The 8,838-nt window shown below is 36.6% G+C and overlaps 1 pseudogene; it reads right to left on the bottom strand.

The window, feature by feature from the left end:
* Positions 1 to 6,392: 6,392 nt before the first annotated feature.
* Positions 6,393 to 7,881, bottom strand: LOC118013899 (annotated as a pseudogene).
* Between the last annotated feature and the right edge of the window lie 957 nt (positions 7,882 to 8,838).

The following is an 8,838-nucleotide window of genomic DNA, read 5'->3' as shown; positions in this document are numbered from 1 at the left end:
TTTTTCTTTTGAAAGTGGGGATAATAACCTCTGATCTACTTATTTCACAGGGAAGGATTAAAATAAATCATGGGCATGCGTGCTTTAAAAGCTTTACTGCTCTATTTACACATGTGTTATTATTATGTCATAGGGTTTAATCTGCACATCCACCCTTGGAATTTTGAGCTAGTAGAGCCTAAGACCAGGAGAATTGGTTCAACCAGGCAGGGCCCAAGCCCTCCTGATAAACACAGTGAGACAACTTTGTAACTGAATATAAACTCTGGAACAAAAAGAGAGGACAAAAAGTGAGCCGATTTAGTTAAGAGGGAAACCATTGCTCCAGGAGAAGTATAATGCTCACCCTGAGAAAAGAGGGAAACAAACAAACACGTACCCATTCTTAGAACCATGAGTTATTTATCGTGTGAAAGATGTTTGGGCCATAACAAAAGATGGTGGTCTGTCCCTAAGGAGTTTCTTCTGACAAGTTTCTGAAAAAATTTGAAGCCTTTTGGGGGCCTCCAAATAACTGGTCTTATAAAGAGGGATTTCCAAAAGCTAGCATTGAGAACTGAAGTCCGTTCAAGAAGGCAACCTTCTGAGAAGTTGAACAGATTCTGTTTTCCAGAATTAGCCTCGGAGGTTGAAAACAATGAGAAATCAACATCAATAGACCCCAAAGAAACTGAAGGAACCAAACATATAAAACAGCCTTTTAGCAAGGGCCAAATAGTGCAGCACCCAATTCAGGGATTTTGAAGAAAATTTTAAAATACTAAGTCACAGGTCATAGTCCAGTGAAGGAAGGCTAAGAGGTAGGGATAGAATGTTTAAACTCCTAGTAACTAGGACTAAACTAAACATACTAGAAACCTATAGTCCTCTCTTCTTGTTTTCTTTCTTCTCTCTATAGCCCCAATGTCACAGTTCTCTGATCTGACTTTCACCTCTGCCTACATTCCGCAGAGGCCTGTGTCCACAAGATTCCTGTGAGACAGCACTGTTGAGGTACTCCTACCTAGGCTGAGCCAGCAATCCTAACAATTTTGTCCTTGACTCTCTCTCAGCCTTAGTTACCTTCCACAGAGCTTCTGTATCCACCCTCTCTGTATCAGCTGATTTTTGAAAGCCACAATTCTGCACTCCATTCCTAATCCTTTTGCCTTTGTCTTGATCCCCATTTACCACATCACTGCCTTTCCATCCACATTCTCCCTTTCTACCCAGTCCTAGAGTGAAATATGAATAACATTGCATGTACTAACTAATAAATTGTGACTGTGTTGTGTACCATTTTGGAAAGGATTGTGTGGCTCTATCTGGGCTTGGTGGGAGAGAGTACCATGACTGTATACCATGAGAGTGTAGGTTGATGAGGGACTGTGAGTGGCAGTATGCAGTCTGTATATTTGTTGACAGAGATGAGCCCCTTTGGATAAATGGTTTCAGAGTGTACTTGGCTTTATTTTTGGCTTATTTAAAATACTGACTTTTGGATCAAGCTCAACCATCACCATCACTCTTACTTGTCCCACTCACTTTGGGACAGCCTGTGTTCTTGAGTACTGAGTAATTTCTGAGGACTTCTTGACCCAGTCAGTAGTAGGACTTTGGGCTTCTGTCTAGGAGGCATATGTTGGGGGGAACAGAGAGTAAGTGCAGAGTGCAGAGTGCAGAGGATAGGAAAGCTACAACCATTATGCATTTAATAGTGTGTGTGTGTCCAGTCCAGTATCAGAACAGAACTGATAGGATAAAGGGAACACCAACTCACTGCTTTATGCAAATTCTGCTTACATGCCCAGGCTCAAATATCTCTTGGGCTATTATCAGAACTCCTAATTCCAGCGATAACCTTTTCCTTGCTAGGCATTTTAGAGGGAAGTAAACTCCTAGGAAATAAATTATTGTAGTTTTTTCACAACTAGGCCTGGTAACTCCTCTAATTTTCAAATAGGGTTTTCACATTCTTCAGGAAAATCTATTTTTACCAAGTGCCCCCCAAAATATATGGATTTCTTGCCCTGGCAATGATGGTCCCCCCACAAAGAGGCTTGTCCATAGTTTTATAAATTAAGCATTGTCTTTACCTGTGAATAACAGAAAATTCCAAACAGTTGTTGTTATTAGGGATTTTATTTTTTTCACAGGAGAATTCCAGAGGTAGGTGGCTTTATGATGCCCTGAGATATCTAAGCCTATTCTGGTCTTCTATTCAATCGGGACTGTAACATGTGGTTTTAACAATTTTCACTGTCCAGTGGTGCTCAATAAGGGGGTAAGTGAAAGAAGAAATTAACCTTGTGTTTAGAAGTAACACCTTCTCTTTCTCATGACAAAGCTATATGGTTTGGCTATGGTTAACCATGTCTTCTCAAGACAAAAAATAGCTACTCTACTTCCTGTATCACATACATATAATAGATAAGAAGGAAAAAAAGGGCAGAGAACAAAAGAAATACACAAGATGAGTCATCCTGACCGTAAGAGCTTTTCTAGAAGTTCAATCTGGAGATTTCTATTACATCTCAATGACTGAACTCTGTCACATGCCCACTCCTAATTACATAGAAGGCTGGGAAATGTATATCTTCTTTTAAACTGAGAAAATTGTTACACACAAAAATCATAATTCTCTTAATATGAAAGACAAGTCGACTAATGCATTGATGGAATATATTTCCCACAACAATTGTAAGATTCATTCATTCAAAAATATTTTGAGGGAGCTACTATGTGCCAGGTACTATTCTAGACAATGGGGACACAACGGTGAGCAGGACAGGCATGTTCTCTACATTAGGGCAACTCACCTAAACTCTATGGACCTAATTTTTCAAACCTAACAGTGATAGTGCCTACCTTGCATGATTGTTGTAAAATACGTCCAATTTTTACAGATATATATGTGTATATGTGTGTACAAATAATGATAATACAAATATAAATAATGATAAATTGTATTAGTACCATTTGTAAGTAATCTATAGTTTTCCTATTGATTTGAAAAGCTGTCTTAATTCTACACTGAATTATAAATATTCTTTTTTCTTTTTTCCAGTTTTATTAAAATATAATTGACATATAACATCATATAAGTTTAAGGTATACACCATAGTGGATTGAATATATGAATATATTGCAAAATGATTACCATGATACCTTTGGTTAATATCTATCACCTCACATAGTTACATTTTTTTCTAGTGACAAGAACTTTTAGGGCTACTCTCTTAAAAACTTTCAAATATACAATACTGTATTGCTGGCTATAGTCATCATGCTGTACAGTACACCCTCATAACTTCTTATGACTGGATGTTCATACGTTTTCACCACCTCCACCCATTTTTCTCACCCCATCCATCCATGCTGGCAACTACTAATCTGTTTCTATAAGTTTAGTATTTCTGGTCCTACTTATAAATGAGATCATGCAGAATTTGTCTTTCTCTGACATTTCACTTAGCATCACACCCTCAAGATTCATTCCTGTCATCTTTTCTGGCTGAATAATATTCCATATATATATGGAATATATATGGAATAACATTGCATGTACTAACTAATTAATTGTGACTGTGTTGTGTACCATTTTGGAAAGGACTGTGAGGCTCTATCTGGGCTTGGTGGGAGAGAGTACCATGACTGTGTACCATGAGAGTGTAGGTTGATGAGGGATATATATATATATCCCACATTATCCACACATTATCTGCCAACGAACACTTAGGTTTTCATGACTTGGCTATTTTAAATAATGCTGCAATGAGGGGCGCCTGGGTGGCTCAGTCGTTATGCGTCTGCCTTCGGCTTGGGTCATGATCCCGGGTTCCTGGGATTGAGCCCCGCATCGGGCTCCCTGCTGGGCGGGAAGCCTGCTTCTCTCTCTCCCACTCCCCCTGCTTGTGTTCCCTCTCTTGCTGTGTCTCTCTCTGTCCTATAAATAAATAAATAAAATCTTAAAATAAATAAATAAATAAATAAATAAATAAATAAATAAATAAATAAATAAATAATGCTGCAAAGAGAATAGGGATGCAAATATCATGTTGGGATAGCGATTTAATTTCCTTTGGATATACACCCAGAAGTAGAATTGCTGGATCATATGATAACTTGATTTTTAATTTTTCAAAGCCCTCTATACTGTTTTCCATGGTGCCTGCACAAATTTACATGTGTAGTATGAGTGTACAAGGGTTCCCTCTTCATTTCCTTGCCAGTGTTTGTTATTTTTTGTCTTTTTCATAAGCTATTCTAATAGGTGTGAAGTGATATCTCATTGTATTTTTCATTTGCATTTCCCTCATGATTAGTGATATTAGCACCTTTTCATGTCTGATGGCCATTTGAATACTTTATTTAGAAAAATGACTACTCAGGACCTATGTCTATTTCTAAATTAGATTATCTCAGTTTTTTGTTTATTATTTGTTTTTCCTGTTAAATTTCATGAATATTTTATGTATTGTGGATATTAACCCCTTATCAGATATGTGGTTTGCAAATATTTTCTCCCATTCCATAGGTTCCCTTTTCTATTCCATTGATTTTTTCCCTTTTTTTGTCACCTTTTTATTGTTATCTTTTTAAAAAATTTTTATTTAAATTCAATTTCATTAACATATAGTGTATTATTAGTTTTAGGGGTAGAATTTAATGATTCATCAGTTGCTTATTACCTCATGTGCCCTCCTTAATGCCCATCACCCAATTACCCAATCCCCACGACCTACCTCCCCTCCAGCAACCTTGTTTCTGTCCTATAGTTAAGAGTCTCTTATGGTTTACCTCCTTCTCTGTTTTTATCTTATTTTATTTTTCCATCCCTTCCCCTATGTTCATCTATTTTGTTTCTTAAATTCCACATATGAGTGAAGTCATATGGTATCTGTCTTTTTCTGACTGACTTATTTCACTTAGCATAATACCCTGTAGTTCCATCCACATCATTGCAAATGGCAAGATTTCATTCTTTTTCATGGTTGAGTAGTATTCCATTGTATATATATACACCACATCTTCTTTATCCATTCATCTGTCAACGGACATCTGGGCTCTTTCCATAGTTTGCCTATTGTGGACATTACTGTTATAAACATTGGGGTGTATGTACCCCTTTGAATCACTATTTTTGTATCCTTTGGATAAATACCCAGTAGTGCAATTACTGGATCATAGGGCAGTTCTATTTTTAACTTTTTGAGGAACCTCTACACTGTTTTCCAGAGTGGCTGCACCAGTTTGCATTCCCACCAGCGGTGTAAGAGGGTTCCGCTTTCTCTGCATCCTCGCCAACATTTGTTGTTTCCTGAGTTGTTAATTTTAGTCATTCTGACTGGTGTGAGGTGGTATCCCATTGTGGTTTTGATTTGTATTTCCCTGATGCCAAGTGATGTTGAGCATTTTTTCATGTGTCTGTTAGCCATTTGTATGTCTTCTTTGGAGAAATGTCTGTTCATGGCTTTTGCCCATTTCTTGACTGGATTTTGGGGGAGGGGTGAGTTTGATAAGTTCTTTATAGATTTTGGGGCGCCTGGGTGGCTCAGTCCCTGGGATCAAGCCCTGCATTGGGATCCCTGCTCCGTGGGAAGCCTGCTTCTCCCTCTCCCACTCCCCCTGCTTGTGTTCCTTCTCTCCCTGTGTCTCTCTCTGTCAAATAAATAAATAAAATCTTTTAAAAAAGTTCTTTATAGATTTTGGATACTAGCCTTTTGTCTGATAAGACATTTGCAAATATCTTCCCCCCATTCTGTAGATTGCCTTTTAGTTTTGTTAGCTGTTTCCTTTGCTGTGCAGAAGCTTTTTATCTTGATGAAGTCCCAAGAGTTCATTTTCACTTTTGTTTCCCTTGCCTCTGGAGACATGTCTAGCAAGAAGTTGCTGCAGCTGAGGTCAAGGAGGTTACTGCCTGTGTTCTCCTCTAGGAATTTGATGGATTCTTGTCTCACATCTAGGTCTTTAATCCATTTTGAATTTGTTTTTGTGTATGGTGTAAGAAAATGGTCCCATTTCATTCTTATGCATATTGTTGTCCACTTTTCCCAACACCAATTGCTGAAGAGACTGTCTTTTTCACATTGGATATTCTTTCCTGCTTTGTTTGAGATTAATTTGCCATATAGTTCTATGTTCATTTCTGGATTTTCTATTCTGTTCTATCAATCTATGTGTCTATTTTTGTGCCAGTACCATACTGTTCTGATTGCTACAGCTTTATCATATAACTTGAAGTCAGGAATTGTGATGCCTCCTTCTACTTTTCTTTTTCAAGGTTGCTTTGGTTATTTGGAGTCTTTTGGGGTTTCATACAAGTTTCAGGATTGTCTGTTCTAGTTCTGTGAAAAATGCTTTTAGAATTTTTTTTTATATATTATATGGCCATTTAAAATCTTTAATCAAATTTCATCAAAGATTACCAGCCATATTATATGCCATGATTAGCTTTCTATAAACAACTTTGCTTTCTGTGTACAAATCAATGTCAATGAAATAAAAAATAAAACCATATCCTAGGCAAAGAACTTTATTAACCTTTTTTCAAACTTTATTTCCAGGCTTCTTCAGCTTAATTAGCTGCAAAGAATGAATTGTGTATAAGCAAAACCTGAAAAGAGCTGCAATGTCCAAGGGGCTTGGGCTTAAAAATATTAGAGATCTAGAATTTATCAGATCCATGAACAAAATTGTAAAAAGCAATCATAATATAAAATAGCAGTTCCCAGTAACTTCTTCGAGTTTTATCTTCTTCAGAAGTTGACTCAATTCAGTTTGCTTCATTCTTGGAAGCTTCATCAAAATTCTCCACAAGATCTGGAACTTCATCATCATCATCTTCTCCAGTAGCAAGTGGTGCTTTTCCATCCACAGATTGTTTGGGCAGAGCTTCAGCCAGTCTTCTTAAACTAGTCAGACTGTCTGCACCAAGTTGGTTTAAGATACTGGATAGCATTTCTGTCAACTGCTTTATCTCAGCATGGCCTGTAATGGTGAAAGTGTTTGCTGCCAGCAATGCCTGAACTTTGGGGTTGTTAAAGTGGATCACTGTTCCTTGGTCTGTGAACATACTCACTTCTTCAATACCAGAGAAGTTGTTTACCCCTAACTTCTTTAAGGAGAACTAAAGTTTTTTATCATCTGATGTAGCCATTCTATGAACTACCTTCTTCTTTCAGGGAGCAGTTCTTTTCCCACCAATGCACACTTGTGCTTGCAATTTGGTGAGTTTCTCCCGGTTCATGATAGTTTTTCTTTCATCTTGGAGCGGAAATTGGATGGCACGGAGGAATAGGGTTGGTGTTCAGGGCGTCTCCTGTGGACCAGCTGAGATTAGGTGCATACACACAGGGATGCAAGATGGCAGCTAGAGGCACTGTTAGTATTTTGATAGGGATTGCATTAAATGTGTAGATTGTTTTTGGTAGAATAGACATTTTAAAACTATTTGTCTTTCTAATCCATGAGCATGGAATGTGTTTCCACTTCTTTGTGTCCTCTTCAATTTCTCTCATCAGTGTTTTATAGTTTTCAAAATACAAGTCTTTCACCTCTTTGGTTAGGTTTATTCCTTGGTATGTTATTGTTTTGGGTGCAATTGTAAATGGGACTGATTCCTTAATTTCTCTTTCTGTTGCATCATTACTAGTGTATAGAAATGCAACAGATTTATGTATGCTAATTTTCTTATCTGCAAATTTACTGAATTCATGCATCAGTTCTAGCAATTTTTTGTGGAGTCTTTTGGGTTTTCTATATAGAATATCATGTCAAAGTATTACTTCTTCCTTGCTGATTTGGATATCTTCTAATTCTTCTTGTTGTCTATTTGCTGAGTCTGGGACTTCTAGTACTGTTAAATAACAGTGGTGAGAGTGACATGCCTGTCTTGTTCATGACTAAAGAGGAAATGCTCTTAGTGTTTCCCCATTTATGATGATATTAGCTGTGTTTTTTTTTTTCATATAAGGCCTTTATTATGTTGAGGTACATTCCCTGTAAACCTACTTTGTTGAGGGTTTTTATTATGAATCATTGTTGCACTTTGTCAATGCTTTTTCTGCATCTACTGAAACATCATATGGCTCTTATACTTAGTTTTATTAATCTGGTGTATCATGTTGATTGATTTGTGAATATTGAACCACCATTGCAAACCAGGAACAAATCCCACTTTGTTGTGGTGAATGATTTTTTAAATATATTTTAGATTCTGTTTGCAAGTATTTTATCGAGAAATTTTGCATCCATGCTCATCAGGGATATTGGCTTGTAGTTCTCTTTTTTAGTGAAGTCTTTATATGGTTTTGCTATCAGGGTAATGCTGGCCTCATAGAATGAGTTTGGAAGTTTTCTTTCCTTTTCTATTTTTGGAATAATTTGAGAAGAATCAGTATTATCTCTTCTTTAAATATTTGGTAGAATTCATGTGTGAAGCATTCTGGCCCTGAATTTTTGTTTTTGAGAATTTTTTGATTAATGATTCAATTTTTTTGCTGGTTATCAGTCTGTTCAAGTTTTCTATTTCTTCTTGTTTCAATTTTGCTAGTTTATATATTTCTAGGAATTTATCCATTTTTTGCAGGTTTTCCTATTTGTTGGCATATAGTTTTTCAAAATATTGTCTGATAATTCTTTGTATTTCTGTGGTTTTGGTTGTTATTTCTCCTCTCTCATTTGTGATTTGATTTATTTGGGTCCTTTCTCTTTTCTTTTGGATGAGCCTGGCAAAAGGCTTATCAATTTTCTTAATTTTTTCAAAGAACCAGCTTCTGGTTTCACTGATCATTTATATTGTTTTTGTTTTGTTTTGTTTTGTTTTGTTTCTTTCTTTCTTTTTTTTTTTAGATTTAG

The sequence above is a fragment of the Mirounga leonina genome, unplaced genomic scaffold (genome assembly GCF_011800145.1).
Source record: "Mirounga leonina isolate KUSES-001 unplaced genomic scaffold, KU_Mleo_1.0 Mir_101283, whole genome shotgun sequence".
Taxonomy (NCBI): Eukaryota; Metazoa; Chordata; class Mammalia; order Carnivora; family Phocidae; genus Mirounga; species Mirounga leonina.
This window is presented reverse-complemented; position numbering and strand designations above follow the sequence as displayed.